Genomic DNA, 18195 nt, shown 5'->3' on the forward strand with positions numbered 1-18195 from the left:
TTTGGGGATTCCAGGAAAGCACGGAGGTACTGCTGCCCGAGTCATTACATCTGCCACACAACAGAGAACTCTCCCTGGATCATCTGTGGAGGCAGAAGATGAGTGAGGCCTGGGCTGGCAGGCCCGTGTCTGAAGAAGCTCGTCGGCTGAATTATTAACGGGGCTCTGAACACTGCTCACGTTTCCCGTGACAGGTGGTTTTGTGACCTGAGGGTTCCGAGACCAGTTAAGGATGACTGTGGGTTCCGAGGCAGTGTGCCTTAAAATGTCACCAGGACCCACTGCAGGAAACTCGGTCAGCCGTCTGCTTGGACACAGGCATGATACTGGCGAAGGAGGAAGGGGTGCCTGATGCTACAGGGCCTGGGGCCACTGCCCCACACCGACTTCTGTCCCCCAACGCAGACCATCACGAGGGCCCTATTTACCAAGTGCTGGAGCCGAAGGGGCCTTCTGGGTCTCTGGCCCAGCAGCCTCCGTGGAGCCTCAGGGCCTATGGGAAAACGGGTGCATGTGAAAAAAGGGACCTGGGTTCCGAATTTTAAAAAAGGTTACGTTCAACCAAGCGAGACCAGACTGTGTACTTCAGGACTTCGTGGAGCCTTTAATGTGTTCCATGACTCTAGACGAGGGAAAGGAAGAAAAAATATTTAGGTAAAATATTCAGTTTCCCAAACTTACTTCATTATAAAATCTTCTTCTCCAGGACATGTTCTGGGATGGGTATCCCATGGGATTCACCCCGAGAAGTGTGGGCTTAGGCCACCGTCCTCATTTTATAGCTGAAGAGACAGAGGGCCAGGGGGAGCCAGAGCCCAGCAGAGCCCCTCATGCTAAAGCAATGTTCCAGGTGCGTGGCAGCTACTTTAGGGCAAACTGCAAGGCTTTATGCAGAGACTGACAAGACAGCCAGGAACTAGAATGCTTCTGGGAAAATGAGGGTACGAATCCACGCCTGAGGGTCCCCCTAGAGCAGTGGTTCTCAACCTTCCTAATGCCGCGGCCCTTTAATACAGTTCCTCATGTTGTGGTGGCCCCCAACCATAAAATTATTTTCGTTGCTACTTCATAACTGTAATTTCGCTACTGTTAATGAATCGTAATGTAAATATCTGTGTTTTCCGATGGTCTTGGGCTCTACAGCAGCAGTTCTCAACCTGTGGGTTGTGACAGGTTACGATTACGATTCATTAACAGTAGCAAAAATTACAGTTATGAAGTAGCAACAAAAATAATTTTATGGTTGGGGGTCACCACAACATGAGGAACTGTATTAAAGGGTCGTGGCATTAGAAAGGTTGAGAACCACTGCCCTAGAGGGAAATGGTTTGCAGTAAACAGCATGAGAGAGCTCTGAGACCTTTTGGCTTGGCACAGAATAATACCTTCTTTCCTGATAATAATTTCTTAATGTTTCTGTGTTTCCCTTGCTAGACTGTGAACTCCATGGGGCAGGGACCACGCCTGTCTAGTTCATGAATACATCCCCAGCCCCTGGCACCAGGCCTGGCAAGCAGACAACACTCGGTAAATATCTGCTGACTGACTGATATACTAATGAGCACATGCATCAATATCTACTTCCAAGAGGCCAAGACATCTTGAAAATGAGCCCTCTTGTTTCTAGATGCAAGAACCCCGTGGAGAAGCAGACACAAACCTCAACACTGGGAGGCTGCCCCTGCTGCCTGGGAATGTGGTCAGCCCGGCTCTCGGGACCACGGCTCCCACTGGAGCCGACCGGAGCACAGAAGGGGGCTGGCTCCGGAAAGGCTGCGTCTGAGCCAGCACTGGGGCCATTTTTCATAGGTGCAGGCACATCTGTATTTTCTATCAACGCTGCAGGGTGAGCAAGGCAGCCACGGGTCATGTGACGTGCAGAGGGGAAAACAGACACAGTAGGAATAAATGAGGTTCCAACTTCTTTTAAGCCAACACAGGATCCATTCATTTATTACACATTTACTGAGTGGTTATTCACAAAGAAAAAGAAAAAAAATGAAAGGTTTAATCCCCATCCTCAAGAAGCTGAGAGCCTAGAATGAGAGAAAAGATGGTGCAGAAGTAACCTCATAACAAGGAAGACGGCGATGTCAGAGACACACAGACACACAGAGATCCCCACGCACGGGACTCCGACAGAAAGCTGCACTGACATTAAGTTGGGGCCTGAAGATGATGTTTCTCGCCTCCACGCCCCGAAAATGCATGACCAGAACAGTCCCCAGAAGGAAGGGAAGAGGTGAAGGCGGGGAAACACTGGAGCCCAGGTTACTTTCATTCTCATCTCCTTCCGTTTGGGGCTGGGACATCAGGAAGCAGCCCTGGACAGCCTCCTCAGGAAGTGCCAGGAAACACGAGGGCCCTGGCAGGTCTGCCCACAGGAGGGGAGGCGGAGGGAGCAGTCTGGCTGGGGGCGGTGACGGTGACGGTGACGGTGACGGTGACGGTGGGGGTGATGGGGAAAAGCCAGGGAGAGCTGCAGAGGCTGGGACAGCCGTCCTCCGACACCTGATTCGAACCTCTTGGGGTGGGGGTGATCCCCAATCGGAATCTAAACTCAGTCAGTATCTTAGTAGTTCCTGATAGCCCCCGGGCTCCCAAATACCAGTTACATCAACAGAGTGAAGAAACCACCTGCTTTTCAACCGAAATCTTGCCAGAAATGAGCTGAAATGTCTACAATCAGAATCTGTGACCAGGAGTGGGGGCAGACGGAAACCTCTGATGGTGCCGATCTGGTAGCAGGGGTTGAGGCCATAGGTGAGGACAAACCCACAAGTCCCAGCAGCTTCAGTCCTTCTACCAGAGCTGGGAGCCCGGCTGGGCCACAGCATCCGCTCACAGGGCAAGAGAGGGCGGAGGGCAGTGCTGGGCAACACAGGCCAGGTTTCCTCCAGCCTCATCCGAAAGTGATGGTGAAAATAGGGGAGTTGCTTCCTCCTGCCTGGAAGGATGTCTGGAGATGGCAATGGAAATACAGGGGCTGCTGTTCCTTGGGGGTTTAACACGATCGTTGGGGCCCCCTGTCTAAAGTAAGGGTGGCCTTTACTGTGCCCCTGTTCCCTGAGGTCCTGGATGGGGGACCTGGAGGGAAACAGTGTCTGCCAGGGACCAGGGGGACAGGGCCTGAGAAGGGCCAGGTGGGCAAGGGATACTGTGAACCTGGTTTTCAAGAACGAAATATACTTTCTTGGCCAAGGCAGACACACGAGGCCGGACACAGAGAAGGGCCCTTTCTACAACCACATGCTCCCAAGGAGCAGGGCTCCACCATCCCATCAGCATTGAGGTCGTGGGGACGTCGAATTCGCTGTTTTCTGTGGCTGGGTTTCTGCCTGGATCCTGACTAAGGACTGTGGGATGTGGCGGGGCGGGGGGTGGTTTGGAGGAGCAGAGCCTGAGAAGAGAGCTTGGCTGCAGGTAGTTTGTGAGGTGACCCTAAAAAGCAGAAGATACAAAAAAGGAGGAAAGCCAACACGAGGGTGCCTTGTCAAGACTGCTGTTGTAGGCACGAGCGCTCGGTCTAGCCAGGAACCCAGAGAAGAGCTCCTACGGCTCCCGGACCTGCCCCCACACAGGCGGGAGGCTGGCGCACTGGCCCCCAGTTCCACGCCCCAGGGCTGAAGGCTGCCTGGGAGCATTCACTCCCACTCCCTCTTCTGGGCTGTGCACCGTGGACGCCCCCGGTGGAGAGAGGACCCCGGGGGAGCCTGAGCTCTCACGAGACTGTGCCCGTAGCTGTGACTGAAATCAAAGCCGGCCAAGGGCACTGGACTCAGGCACCACAGGCTCTGCTACAAAATGTATCACTTATTCTACTCTCTCTATATTTTTCCTTGACCTGCAAGAAGGTAAGGGCTGAACTAAATCCTCCATCAAAACAATTAAAATGTCTGACTTTTTACTTCCTCTTCCTACATGTTGTTTTGACCTGTTATTTTTTCATTTGAACTTTACCTAGATCTCCTTTATTAGATACCACCTTAAAATCTTTGCAAGTAGATGGGGCCTGAGGTATAAATAAATTAATAAAAATATGTGCATTAGAATTTAGATTAAAGCAACTTTTTGGCAAGTTCATGACATCCCTGGAGATCACTGAGAAAGATACCAGGGACCATGATAAAATCGCATCCGGGAACCACATCTGGGGACAACTGCTCTCTAGTCAGCAAATGAAAAATGTCAACAGGGACAAATGGCACATCTCACACACACACACACACACACACACACACGCGCGCCATAAGGTTATTTTAAAAATTTTCTCCGTCACAGACCTTCCTTGAATAAGCTAATGCGGTTTCCTTTTTCTTTTATTTTTTTAAATGAGCTGAGTTCCACTCCAAATTCTCAGAGGTGAGGCTGAGAACCGTGCAGACTGAGGCAGGGTGAGGCGCCCACGGAAGGCTGCCAGCTCTGCGTATGAAGAAGCCACATCGGCAGCTTAGCGAAGGGGTCGGCTATTTGTTCACCCACCCACCCCTTGGCACTGGGCTGACCCATGGAGGCAGACATGGCCAGGACACACCGCCTGTGCCTTGGAAAACACATGGTCCAGTGCGCATGAACAGACTCGACTCCTCCCTGAGAAAGGCAGGTCACAAGTCACCTCCTCCTTGGTAAAAGAGATCAGTCACCCTCCATTCATCCATTCAGTTAGCAAGCATTCACAGAGACTAAATGTGGAATGTTGTGTCAATCATCGGAGACATAAAGGTGACAAAGACACAATTCCTTCTCTCTAGGAAGGAGCTCATGGATTCGGACTGGACCAACGCTGACATTCTTCAATTCTGTGACAGTCTGGGCAAAGACCTGCAGAGCAAAGTGACTTCCAGGGAAGGCAGCATGAGGGACAGAATGTCCATTCTTGAGAAAGAGGGGATACAGAAAAACAGGCAGCCTCGAAGGTTCCTCCTTCCCTCAGTCTAATCCCAACACTGCCCTCCCTGGAGAAAACAGTCAACAACAATGCCACACTGTCTGTCAGGGCGGGGGCGGGGGCGAGGGGTGGTGCTCAGCCCTCCGAAGCCCTCATCCTGCCCAGGTCGCCTGGTGGAAAAACACTGTAACTCTGGTGGGAGGTGATTTGATTTGATTTTCTTGCCTGTTTGCGATGCAATTATGATGCTATCAAAGCAGAGGAGCCAAAAATCTCTCAGAGGGAAGCAGAAAGAGAGTCCTTTTATCTTCATAGGCACACTCTGCAAATCAGGTGCAGAACCAACACCTGGGTCCATTTCACAGGATGATCTCCTTGTGGATTTTCAAAACTAGGCTGAGAAATTTAAAGAACAGGACCTGAGAGTAAAGGAGGGAGGAACCTGAAGAAGCTGGGATGGGCATCATGTTCCGGAAAAGTATTTTCTTTGGGAAAAGCCTTCCTCAACACAGCTTCCCAGTCAATCTGAATGTTCAGAGATTGGTGAGGCCTTGGGAAGGCAGGGACTGCCAAACCGAAATAGAAGCTTCTGGAATTCTCTAACAGTGGCCAGAGGATCGGAAATGAATTTTGAAGTGTAGCTGAAATGATTATGTAAATCTGTGAAAGAGGTGATTATTCAAATGTGTAATCTCCCAACATATAGAACGATAGTCTAACAGAGCTGAAGGGAGCTTAATGATCAGTGGCATGCCGGAACCCAGGGCCCGTGAGGACCTGCAACCTGTGACGGGGCGGGTGCAGGCAGACTGCACGCGGCCACACCACTGGTGGCCAATTCAGAAGCATTTCTCACTCTCTAGCATTCGGTCTTTGGTCTGCTTATGTGGCATCCACAGCTCAGACTCAGTGCAGCCCCAGGAGGCAAACAACGAGCAGAGGCCTGGGTATCCTCAGTACTTCCTCACAGACAGGTACCGCCCCCCACCAGGATGTCCAAGCCAGAACCGGGGTGGCACCTTAATCCCATGGCGCCCTCACCCTCCTACGTAATGACCCCTCCTTAAATATCATCTCCACTTAAATCATATTTTCACTCCTCTCCAATCTAATCTCCATCACGCAGCAGACTGGACCTTCCTAAAATGAAGATGAAACCAGGCCTCCCCACCCTCTACAGGATGAAGTCCACATGCTTCATGTGGTTTATGAGGTGCTTCATGTCTGACCTACCCTGCCCGCCCTGGTGCCTGGACGGGACTCACAATTCCCTGCAGCACCTCGGCCACTGACCCTGCAGCAACCTTTACCTAAGATTTCCTTTCTTCCTTGCAAACTCCTACTTGTCTTCCAGTAAGTCACCTCCTCCTGGTGCCCTCTCTGATCACCCCTAGTGGAGTTCAGGGGTATTCACTAAGCCCCCTATCACAATATGATCCATTACTTGCCTACTTGAACGTCTCCCCCATTGTATTACAACCTCCTTGATGGTGGAGACTTCTATTTCCGTCTCTTCAGATCTTAGAACACGGGTACAATGTTTGCTGTGAAAGAATGACTGACTCCGAATGATCCAATGTGTGAAGAACGAAAGCAAGCACCAACCAATCTACTAAAAGATTAGAGCTGTCTGGTCCAAGGTCAACAAAGAAATCCAAATGCAAGCTCCGTCGTTTTAATTCTTTTGGGAAGTAAGAGGGCAGCTAAATCATAAAAGTAAAATAAAAATTTTCATCTTTAAAAAATGACTTTATGTAGATCTGTCAGTCCTTATGCTCGCTCCACTCTGGAAAAAACACTGTGCAGAGGAAAGGTGTCAGGCTACCGGCAGCCAGGGGCAGCATTAAAAGATGTCTCCATCCGTGGAAAACAGAGCTGAGCACACACCGAAGTCCGCATTTATACTGCAGCAATATACCTTCTCCTGCCCTTATTTTTTTCATAACAGCTTTACTGACATATAAATCACGTACCCAACAATTCACCATTTAAGTGGTTTTCAGTGTATTCACAGAGTTGTGCAACTATCAGCACGATCCATTTGAGAACATTTTCATCACCTCAAAAAGAAACTCCATACCCTTTAGCTATCACCCCCACAAACCTCCCCACCCCAGCTGCCAAGGCCCTGACCCACCACGGGGCCTATTCGGACATTTCATATAAATGGAAGCATGTAATAAATGTGCGGGGTTTTGTGACTGGCCTCTTTCATTCTACATGCTGTTTTCAGGTTTATCGTGTTGTGTCAATAATTCATTCCTTTTTTATGGTCGAATAATAACCCATTATATGGATATAACACATTTTATTTATCCATCCAGTTGATAGACATTTGTGCTGTTTCTACCTTTTGGCAGCTATTGTGAATAATGCCGCTATGAGCATTCATGTCCAAGTTTTTGGTGGGCAGGTACTTTCAATTCTCTCGAGTATAAACCTAGGAGTGGAATGGCTGGGTTATATGGTAACTCTGTTTAACTTTTTGAGGAACAGCCAGACTGTTTTCAAAGGTGACTGCACTATTTTACATCCCATCAGAAGAGGGTGAGGGTCCAACTTCTCCACCTCCTCGCTAACACTTGTTACTGTCTTTTTTTATTATAGCCATTCCGTGTCAAGTGGTCTCTCACTGTGGTTTACGGTAGATTTGCATTTCGCTGATGACTAAATGATGTTGAGCATCTTTTCATGTGCTTTTTGATCATTTGTATATCTCTCCTATCTTTTCCCCAGCTGCGTGCAATTCTCGGGCTTTCCTGGTAGATCTGAGGACTTTGGGTCCAGGGCCAGCATCCCCACCATCGGTAGGACTCACCCATTAGCACCTTTAGACGTGCCTCTGAGGCTGACCTGAAGTGGCAATGATGCAAATCAATGGACAGGAACTGTGCGGCCTTCTGCCTTCTAGAACTGCAAGGTAGGGAGTGGGCTGGGGGTGAAAGGTACAGAAACGAGTGAGGGCAGACGCTGCTTGTCTCCCAAGACTTTGCAATCCAGCTGTGGGGACAGCAGGGTAAGGGTAAATAAATGCTTTAACAGAGAGCTATGAACAAAGGGCAAGGGAGATGTGATTCCAACTGAGGGATGGAGTGCAGATCAGTGAAGCATTCGTGAAGTAGCTATGCTGGGGCTCAGCTTATAAGTAAGTAGGATTTCAACAGCAGGAGTGGGGGAGAGAACGGCATGCACAAAGCCTTGGAGGCCAGAAGAGGTAACAGGCAATCTGGAGGGGCTGGACTCAAGGCCAGTACCCGTGAGAGCCACTACCTGTGGGAGCCAGTACCTGTGAGAGCCTGAACAAATGCATCCACACCCACATGCAGTTCACTGCCCACACAGCTTCAGTGTATGAGGAGAGGGGAGTGGAGGGAAATGAGTCTGAAAGATCAGGTTGAAGCCAGATCAAAGGGGCCTTCACACCATACCAAGTGTGGCTTTGTCTTGCAAGCAACAAGGAAGGAAAGAGAGCAGGGCCTAATGGTGGCAGGATCCCCCAGGGTCTGTACAGCTCAGTACCTGCAAATACAACACCACAGCCAAGACCTGTGAGTCCTGCAAGCAGCAACATTCGGGTGCCTCCCTTGCAACCTGCCCTAAGAAACAGACCATAGGAAGTGTTCTGCCTTATGCTGACCTGTTCATCAGCCTGCTCCTTCCCCATTGCAGGGAAGCAGCCTCTTTCTGTCATAGGCTTCCTAATTACCACACTGCTCAACCCCCCTAGAGCAGAGCCCCAACCAGCTGGAGAAGGTCCTCACTCCTTCTTCTCCTCTCATTTCCAAACACACCGGTTCTTCGCCCGTGAATGGAACATGCAGGCCACTGCCAAGGAGACACGTGCTCTGTCTCAGCCGTCCGTAAGGCAGGTGGATGTTTCTGTCCTAGCTCTGCATTCTCACCAGCGCCTTACAAGCAAGGGCAGGCCTCGGCTCTGCAGCCAGTTGTCCTGGAGCAAACTAGGCACACAGCCCTGGGCTGGCTAGAGCAGGGCTATTTCTGCAACTGCAGCAACACCCACAAACCAGCAGTCCCAGGGAACGGCCTGGAGTCAGCTGCAGCAGGAAAACGCATCTCCAGAAAGCCTCATTCCACCCTCTTCTCCACAGCGGCCACACGTCGACGATGCAAGTGACAGTTCAAACTGAGAGTTGAGAACCTCCTTCTGAGAGGACTGTCCTCTGAGCATGACTGGGCAGGGCTGTGGCAGCGCAGGCAGTAGGTGACGGAACTCCACGGTAGGTGCTTCCCAGCGGCCCAGCCTATCGGGCTATTTGCACCACAAAGGATACAAGGCTACAATAAAGTAAAGGGACATTGGACTAAGCTTGACCTCTGGCTCCATTTTCTAGTGTTGTGACCTTGGCAGATTCTGTAAGGTGGAGTCACCATCTCTCCTAGCTGTCCCTTAAGGGGCTCAGTGAATAGATGTGGCCAAAAAAAAAAGAAGTCCAGGCATGTGGTCAGCATGGGGAGGATCAACAGGACAATGCTGGAAGTCAGCCCGTGAGACTGGAGGGAGCCAGGCAGGGCCTCACTCCTAAGGAACTAAGGAACCCAATGGGGCTGAGGCATTAGGAAGGCGGACATGGGGATGGGGCCCATGCCGGAGCCAGAACGAGTCAGAGCCTGGCTGTCGGGCCAGGAGGCTGCAGGCCAAAGGCCTAGCTGGTGCTGCTGTGGGGGCCATGGCTGCACCCTGAGCCTGTAGGGCCTGGGTGTGAATGGGGTCACAGATGGAATGGAAAAGGCCAAATACACATATCACGTGGCCCCTGGGCCAGCCCACAGAGAGGAGATGAGCACAGATGTAGACCCTTGGATTTTTAAAAACCAGCTAGCTTCAACTTCGCTCCCCAGACTTGCTTTCTGCCGCCCTGCCTTTATGGAGCCCATGTGTTCCAGCCAAACTGCCATCCTCCTGGGCCCTGGACCCAGCCCTACCTTCTCCTGCCTCTGACCTCACTCTAGCTCTTCCCTGAATAGCCCTCCCACAACCTCAGCCCCAGGACACACCAGTTCTCTCCCACCCTATACCCTCCAGAGTCCTCAACCTCAGCCCCCCTAGGGCAGCAGGCTTGTGCCTGACTCCTTTCTGCACCCCCAGTGCCCAGCAGGGCCTCGACAGAGCAGGCTCCAAACAACAGCTATGAGCTTCACTTTCATTTCAACGTAAGGAAAAGGAATTAAATGAACCACACAGGTCCTGACACCTACCATAGCAGTACACACTCCAGGGTCAGAGCACCAGCCCCAAGCCAGGACTCAGCACTGGGGCCCCAGGGAATGAGGCGGTGTCCTCTTACAGGTTCCTGAGGGAGGTGGCTATCAACCTGAAATGCAACCAGCTGATTCTCAGGGAGGTGGCTGCCAGCATCAATCCACGTTTCAACAGACTCAATGTCACTCGACATAACTCATCCTTTTCATCCTCTCAGAAATGCAAACCTGTTAGGAGACAGACTGAGATGCTCGCAGGCAGCAAGGTATCGAGTCCAGGAGACCGTTCCTTCTTTAGGGGCTGGACACCACAAAGACAGGCACCCCTGGAGTCCATCAGTGCCCACGGGACACCCAGGGACAGGGCGGCACGGCGATCAGGAGTCACGCCAAGGTTTGAGCCCAGTCTCACATTTACAGGCTGTGACAACCGGGGCATGAGTTTTTTCCTGTGCCTCCCCTTTCTCCCTGTAAAATGGGGACAGAAACAGTACCGACCTCATGGGTCTGGGATAATTAAGCAGCCAAGCTCTCTGAACAGTGCTTGTCCCATGCTACACCTTCATTCAACATGAGTTGTGTTATTACGATTACAAAATACCTTTCTGTCATCATTCATTTAAACTGCAACAGAGGAAAACAAAGGTCTTAAAGGCACTGAGGACACCAGCCTTTGCTGGGGAGATGAGCTGGGAGCCTTCTTTGTTTACGTGCAGGTTTGTAGCTGACCCCCAACATCCAGGAGGCCCTGGTGCGGTAGCTTAAAGACCAATAATAACTTTCCAGATGTGTGTGCGCACTTTATTTAAGGTTTACACAGATCTTCAAAAACTTGTAAGACGCACAATATGGTTCTCATTTTACCACTGAATAAGGCAAAATTTCAGATTCCACACCTAATTCTCTATCAAAACTGTATATTCTGATGACCAAGGGCAGAAGTAGCTACATTCTGCAAACTGAACCTTCCAGTTAATTGAGTTATGGTGACACTGAATCTTAAGGCGTCTTACCCAGAAAGACCTGCTAGGGGTGGAGATGGTGGGCAGGTGTCCCCGCCAGCACGGTCTCAGGACTACGTAACAGACAGGAATGAGGAGGATCAGGGGCATGAAATGGGAAGAAAGAGACGGCAGAAGCTCCGGCTGGACAGACGGTGGCTGCGGGGTGTGAAGCTCAGGTGAGGAGAGGAACATCAATGTTTCCTGGATGACACTGGGGTCACAGCAGCCACATCTGCAGGCAGATGGCTGTGCCAGCTCTGTGGAAGGAAAAAGGTGGTGGTGGTGGTGGCGGGGGGAGTTTCTTCCAAAGTAGGGCTGAGAAAAAATTGGGGGGCCCAAGAGTTCTGGAAGGACTGCAGTCAACCTTGACCAAAAATCTCTGGAGAAATTGTCGCGTAAGCGGCAGCATCAACTGGACTCCAGAAGAATGTGCCTGCACCAAGAAAATCAGCCTCTCGGCCCCCAGCATGAGGACAGCCCATGCGTCAATCACCTCCCTCGGCCAGCAGTAACCAGGCAGAGGAGCTGGTGGGAGGGCCTCGCGGATGCACAGAACTGCTGAGCAGTGTGTCCTTTGGCACCGCTCCTCTCCTTATTTTACAGATGCTCACAGGGCACTTGCGCTTCGTATTGTTCTAAGCACTGGACCAATATTAACCTACTCCGTCCTCACAACCCCACCCCCTCGAGGAAGGCCCTATTTTACAGAAAATGCCCCAGGCACGGTAAGGTCAAGAGATCAGCTCAAGGTCATGGCAGGGCTGGAATTCAAACCCAGGCAGCCTGACTCCAGCCCATGCCCTTCACCTCTCCACTAGGCTGCCTCTCGGCGTCACCCTCAGCCCAGTGCTGAGAGACAGGAAGGAAGCGGCCCGGCTTCCCCAATCCGAAAGGCTGGGCCCTTCCTCCTGGCAAATGCTGGCATGCACACCCGCTCCCCAGACCCTCCTGGCAAGCCGGACTCCAAGGACCCTGTAAAGCATTGCACAACAGCTCTGCACTGAACTCCATGCCAGGGGAGCTCACGTTTCTCCAACCCCCTAGAGATCAACCCAGATGTATACCAGAGACCTGTATGGGTTTAGCTCATTTTTACTCCAACATGATGTTGAAGCTAATTTTTAGGGGACAATAGAAACAGTAAGGTCTCAAAGCAGTTATACAGAAATCCCCTCCCCCCCCCCCAAAGCTGTGACAAATGCCACATGACCATGAATCCCAGCTGTCAGGAAGCTCTAGGGAGCAGAGGCCCTTGGAGCTAATAGATGTGAGAATGTACTGGCCACACTTGGCAAGAAATCCAGAAGGTACAGGCCCCCACCGAGAAAATAGGAAAAGGACAAAACAGCTCTCAGGACACTATGGTTTGGAAAAAAACAACAGAACTTTCTGTGTCCCCACATGGTCCTGTGGTTTGACATGGCCAAGCCAGTCCACCAGAGAATAGATATGACACAACCACAGAGAACCTTCCATTTTTTCCCTAAAATGGAAATGGGAGAATACAAGTGAGGAGGGAAAGCAAGGGACTGTGATCTGCAGCCAGATCTTGGGAAGTCCCTGCATCCCTGCTTTCAGGGATCCTCCAGGCGGCTCCCAGCAAACTCAAACATTTCATCCACACACTGACGGTCCCAAAGCTGTCTTCTGTGCCTTTCTGCTCCAGCGGCCCCAGACATCCTGGAAACCTCGCTGGTGCCTGTACCTAGAACAAGAGCATGCCCCTTGCTGGTCACTGCACTGACCTTAGACTCGCAGGGGTCCTCAAACTACGGCCCGCGGGCCACGTGCGGCCCGCCGAGGACATTTATCCGGCCCGCAGGGTGTTTTTGCCGCCGCTGCCTGTCCTGCTTAGCAGCCGACTTAGCAGTGTGCATAGGAATTTGTTCATAGTTTTTTGGTTTTTGTTTTGAACTATAGTCCGGCTCTCCAACAGTCTGAGGGACAGTGAACTGGCCCCCAGTTTAAAAAGTTTGAGGACCCCTGCCTTAGAGCATGCCCCTGAGCTGAGCTGTGTGCACAGGCCAAGGCTCAGGCAAGGGGGCTCTGTGTCTGGGAGTCTGCACAACTGGTGTCCCTGCAATGGACAAGGACAGCCCGCAGGAGGCTGGAGGGGCCTTCCACAAACTGGGACCCTGGCTTCCCAGGTAAGAAATGTGTGTCCACACAGCTTTGCTCCAGAGAGGCCTCCTTCCTGCCTCCTAGCACCAAACTCGGAAAGGGAAGGCTTTCTACCCGTACTCCAACCTGCTGGCCTTCCGAAGTGGAATGTCCTTCCTTGGTGGCGGGAGAAGGGGTGTGTGTGTGAGGGAAGGGCTGTTAGCCCAGATCAAAAAGGACTCGGAGGAAATGAGAGCATCCCTACGTATCTGAATATCTGAAGGGCTTCACAGGAAGGGGAACAGGACGCACATGTGCCGTGTGGCCCGAGTATATAGAAGTGGGCAATGGGTAGAAACCACAGGGAAGCCCTTTTCCCCCCTTTTTATGTAATATACAGAAAAACATTCCAATGAACTTGTCCAACAAGAAAATGATGGGCTGCTGTGAAGTGGAGAGGTCTGCATTGTAGGAAGCAACCCAGCTGAGACCCGATAAGTCAGAGATGCTGTAGGGGTGATTCCATGAGAAAAGATGTCATCAGATGTCTCTCCTGTTCCTGAGATTGTCATGATATTAATAAATCTATAGCTGTCTGTTAGCGTTAGGAAAGACATTTCAGTTTCTCGTTTTATAAAGGAGGACACCAAGGCAGATGGGAAGTGACTTGACTCAAGCCATCCAGGTCTGTCTCTCCATCCTCTCATCAACAAAGTCATTCGGCAGGATGAGGGATGCTTGTGAACCACTTCAGTGAGAGGAAAGACACAGCAAGGAGAGGGAGGGAGGGAGGCGAAGTATGGGCGGTTTCAATGTCCAAGAGCGGACACACACTGAGCAGCCCCACACCTCCCAGGAGACTCGGGCTGGCTCTGCACACAGCCTAGGCCTCACACCAGGAGGTGAGACCCATGGAAACAACAGGCTGCTTTGGCAATAAAGAGCAGAATGGATTCCTGTAAGTTAAGGAATAGATATTGAAACTTACCAATGGCACCCACAGTAAATCTTTCCTATTACCTCAGATGGGGGATGGAAGATGGGCAGATGGAAGGAAGAATAAAGGGAGAGAGAGAGGGAGGGAGGGAGGGAGGGAGGGAGGGAGGGAGGGAGGGAGGGAGGGAGGGAGGGAGGAATTACTCTAATGCTTTTATATGGTAAGAGAAGTTTTAATCCAAGTCAAGTTGAAGACATACACACACACACACAAAATGAAGCCCACACCCTCTAGTAACTATAAAAGCATGCCCTCTCTGGTGTAAAAGCTGCGAGTGGCCTGACTGGACACAATTCACACCAAAACCTGCACCACTGAGACTCCCCAGTGAGCAAAAGCCCCAAGAAACAGCCTGAGAGCAGCCATCCACAACGTCCTTTAATCACACACTCATCGTAGCATCACCAGGGACGTCACTGTGCTGTGAGGAAAAGTGACAGAAACCAATTTGCGGGAGGGACCCACACGGGTTTGAGCAGAAATCCATCTGTGGATGGAGGTGGGAGGACAGTTTGCATGGGTCTTCAATGCCAACATAAGCATGCAGGTCTCCTAAATGCTTTAAAAACAAAAAAACTGAGAAAGACTGTGATTGTCTTTAGCACACAAGTAAGTATATGCTGTAAATCCCCCCAAAAGGAGACTCAGTAACCCAAGCTGTGGAGTGGCTGGGTATGAGGCTGCAAAACCTCTCCAGATCTGCTGTTTTACCATCAGGAGATAGAGGGCAGGTTCTAGGAATCACCCACCTGGGATCTCCGATGCACAGAGGTCAGGCAGGGCATTGAGGCCAGGACCCGAGTTCTAGTCCTGATCAAGTGACCGAATGACCCTGGGCAAATCTCACCTACCCCAGACTCTTCTGCAAAATGGGGATAAAACGACCTGCCTTCCTACTTTGCTGAATTAGTATGAGGAGCAAATGTAAAACCAATCTGCAAACACTGAGCACGGTTCACGCCAAAGGGACTGCAGCACTGTTCTAACCATTGGCAGGAGCAGGGAAGCTGCAATGAGAAGCTCACAGCACACACCTGAGTTGCTGGAAAGGCAATGGCTTCTAAGGGGCAGAAAATGGTGTGAAGTGATGGAGAGGGGACCAGGCCCCCAGCATGAGCAGCGGGAAGGAAGCAAGGTCTGAAGGTGCCACTAGTTTTGGGAGTGTGGCCACAGACTCTTTTATAGGGTGCTCAGACCCTCAGCTGCAGGTGGGCCCACCCTCCAGACTGTTATGTTCTTGAGGGCTTGGCCTGTGGACTGTTTAATAAGCCTAGCACAGAGTAGGTCCCCAATAAATACCTGGGGAATTCTTTTACATAAATACTAGAGGCCCAGTGCACGAAATTCATGCACGGGGAGGGGGTCCCCTCAGCTCAGCCTGCACCCTCTCCAATCCAGGATCCATCGGGGGATGTCCGACTGCCAGGGATCGGGCCTAAACTGGCAGTCGGACATCCCTCTCACAATCTGGGACCGCTGGCTCCTAACTGCTTACCTGCTTGCCTGCCTGATCACCCCTAACTGCCCCCCTGCCAGCCTGATCACCCCTAACCGCCTCTGCCTGCGGGCCTGATCACCCCTAACTGCCCCCCTGCTGGCCTGGTTGCCCCCAACTGCCCCCCTGCCAGCCTGGTCACCCCTTACTGCACCCCCTTCGGGCCTGGTCACCCCCAACTGCTCCCCTCTGGTGGCCTAGTGGCCTCCAACTGCCCCCCCCTGCTGGCCTGGTCTCCCCCACTGTCCCCCCCGCCGGCCTGGTTGCCCCTAACTGCCCCCTCCACTGGCCTGGTCACCCCTAACTGCTCCCCCCCTGCTGGCCTGGTCACCCCAACTGTCCCCCCCTCCACCAGCCTGGTCACCCCTAAGTGCCCCCTCCGCTGGCCTGGTCACCCCTGACTGCCCCCCCCCTCCACTGGCCTAGTTGCCCCTTACTGCCCCCCCCTGCAGGCCTGGTCACCCCCAACTGCCTTCCCCTGCTGGCATGGTTGCCCCACTGCCCTCTCCTTCTGGCCTGATCTTGCCTCCAAGTGCCCTCCCCTGCCAGCCATCTTGTGGCGGCCATCTGTGGTGGCCATCTTGTGATGCTGTCATGTGAGGGCGTGGCACCACCTAGGCTTTTATTATATAGAAGATATATATATATGGGGTTTTTTTGTTTGTTTGTTTTTTTGGCCATCTGCCTTCTGCATGCCCCCTATTGGGGATCGAGCCCACAACCTGGGCATGTGCCCTGCCTGGGAATCGAATAGTGACCTCCTGGTTCATAGGTTGAGGCTTAACCACTGAGCCATGCCAGCCAGGATACCCAGGGTAGTTCATAACAGCTGAGCTGTTAAAGTAACAGCTTGGATAATCGCAGATGTGCTGAGATAAGAGGACAGGGACCACCTCCCAAAAATGCACCCAGGACTGAGGCCCAGCTCATGTTTATTTCCTGAGGTCGTCTTTACCTCGGGTAATTCCAGGGCCAGGCCACAGGGGTGTATCCACAGCGGGGTCTGGGTTTCCATTCCATTCCCCTCCCAGAGTCGGGCTGTGCTGCCTTCACCTACAGCCCCTGCTGGTGTCTCCCAGACAAGGACCCCTCTCAGCTTCTGGAAATTCTGCTCCAGACACAGTATAAGCCCATCCAGGAGGCACAGACAACATTTTCCACCCGTCCAGGGAGGAGAGCCTTCCCTGCAGAATACCTGCAGGCCCTCTGGGTGCACGAAGACACACAAGTCAGCCTCTTGTGGTCACAGGCTGAAAGGGTGCAGTCCTGTGGGGTTCTGAAGTGTGGCTAATGCACAGCAGAAGCAGCTTGGGGGAGTTTTTGAGACCAGCCAAAAATCAATGGTGAAAACAAAGCATTTACACTTTTGAAAGGCAACTACCTCACCTCCGCTTCTTTCCCTTGATTCCCTCTCTGTGGAATGATGGCCAGATCCCAGTGGTTAGCTCTTGAAATAAGCACATCATAGTCTCTATGTAGCATTCGCACCATCCAACAGAGAAAGCCTAATCCTACTCAGCCCAGGGCCTGATCACACACAGCCCATGAGCTGACGTGGGCGACCGGGAGACGTGCAGGGCAGGCTTGGGAAGATGCATTTATGGAGACGGGACACTTTTACTGTGCACCTTGAAAGTTCGGTCAAAAGCCAAACTCCAGCCAACAATGACCCAACACTCCTCTCGTTTCTAGCAGATAGATCCAAATACTGCCAACCTCAGCAGTATTTCAAACCCTAAATACCTCAGCCTTTCATAGCTGCCTTCCCCTGCATCATTCCTTCCTCACCCTTCCCTGCATTGCCACCTGGAGCTGAGGGTGATCACGTGACGGGTGGCTCAGGACAGTCCTGGTTTACAGTTGTGGTCCTGGTGTGGTTATTAATAGCATTCCTCCTTCACACTCAAAAGTGTTCTAACTTAATAATAAATTCATAGTAACATTAAGTGGTCACCCCACCCATATTGTACATCCTCCCAGGACTATTTCTCATGTTTATCTTTAATTACTACAGGTGGGCAGATCTAGAAAATGGAGTTTTAAGTGGCAGGACCTAATTCAGACTGCATACACCTTCTTTTCCTCCTTCTCTCCTTTCCTTTACATTTTAGTTCCCATTTTCATCCAAAAGGAACTTACCCTGGCCAGCAAAGATGCCCAAACGTATCCTATAAAGAGCCATAAGCTTGCTACAGGTGTACCACATGTTTGGCCCTAAATTTTCTATTAGACAACTGAACCAAAAAAGGACATCTAGTCAGTTGTACAGAAGGAGAAACCAATTAATTATCCAGGAAAAATACAAACATCTGTGACGCTTAGACCAGGGAGAGATGGGCCAGCAAAGAGGCCACTGCATGTCATTAACGACGTCCCCAGGCCAGGCCTGAGCAGACAGCAAGGTCTGGGGCTGTGGGCGTGGTCTTCCAGGCCACCTCTCCACTCACATCTCACCTCTTTTCAGCTCCTGTCAAAGGCGGAAGGCATCATA

The 18195-nt window shown here is 51.5% G+C and overlaps 1 protein-coding gene across 1 annotated transcript in view; it reads right to left on the reverse strand.

Annotated features, from left to right (window-relative positions):
* XXYLT1 (xyloside xylosyltransferase 1) overlaps nt 1–18195 on the reverse strand; it is a 161777-nt gene that overhangs the window by 42109 nt on the left and 101473 nt on the right. The gene's annotated exons all lie outside the window — the stretch shown is intronic.

This window comes from Cnephaeus nilssonii (assembly GCF_951640355.1).
Source record: "Cnephaeus nilssonii genome assembly, chromosome: 3".
Taxonomy (NCBI): Eukaryota; Metazoa; Chordata; class Mammalia; order Chiroptera; family Vespertilionidae; genus Cnephaeus; species Cnephaeus nilssonii.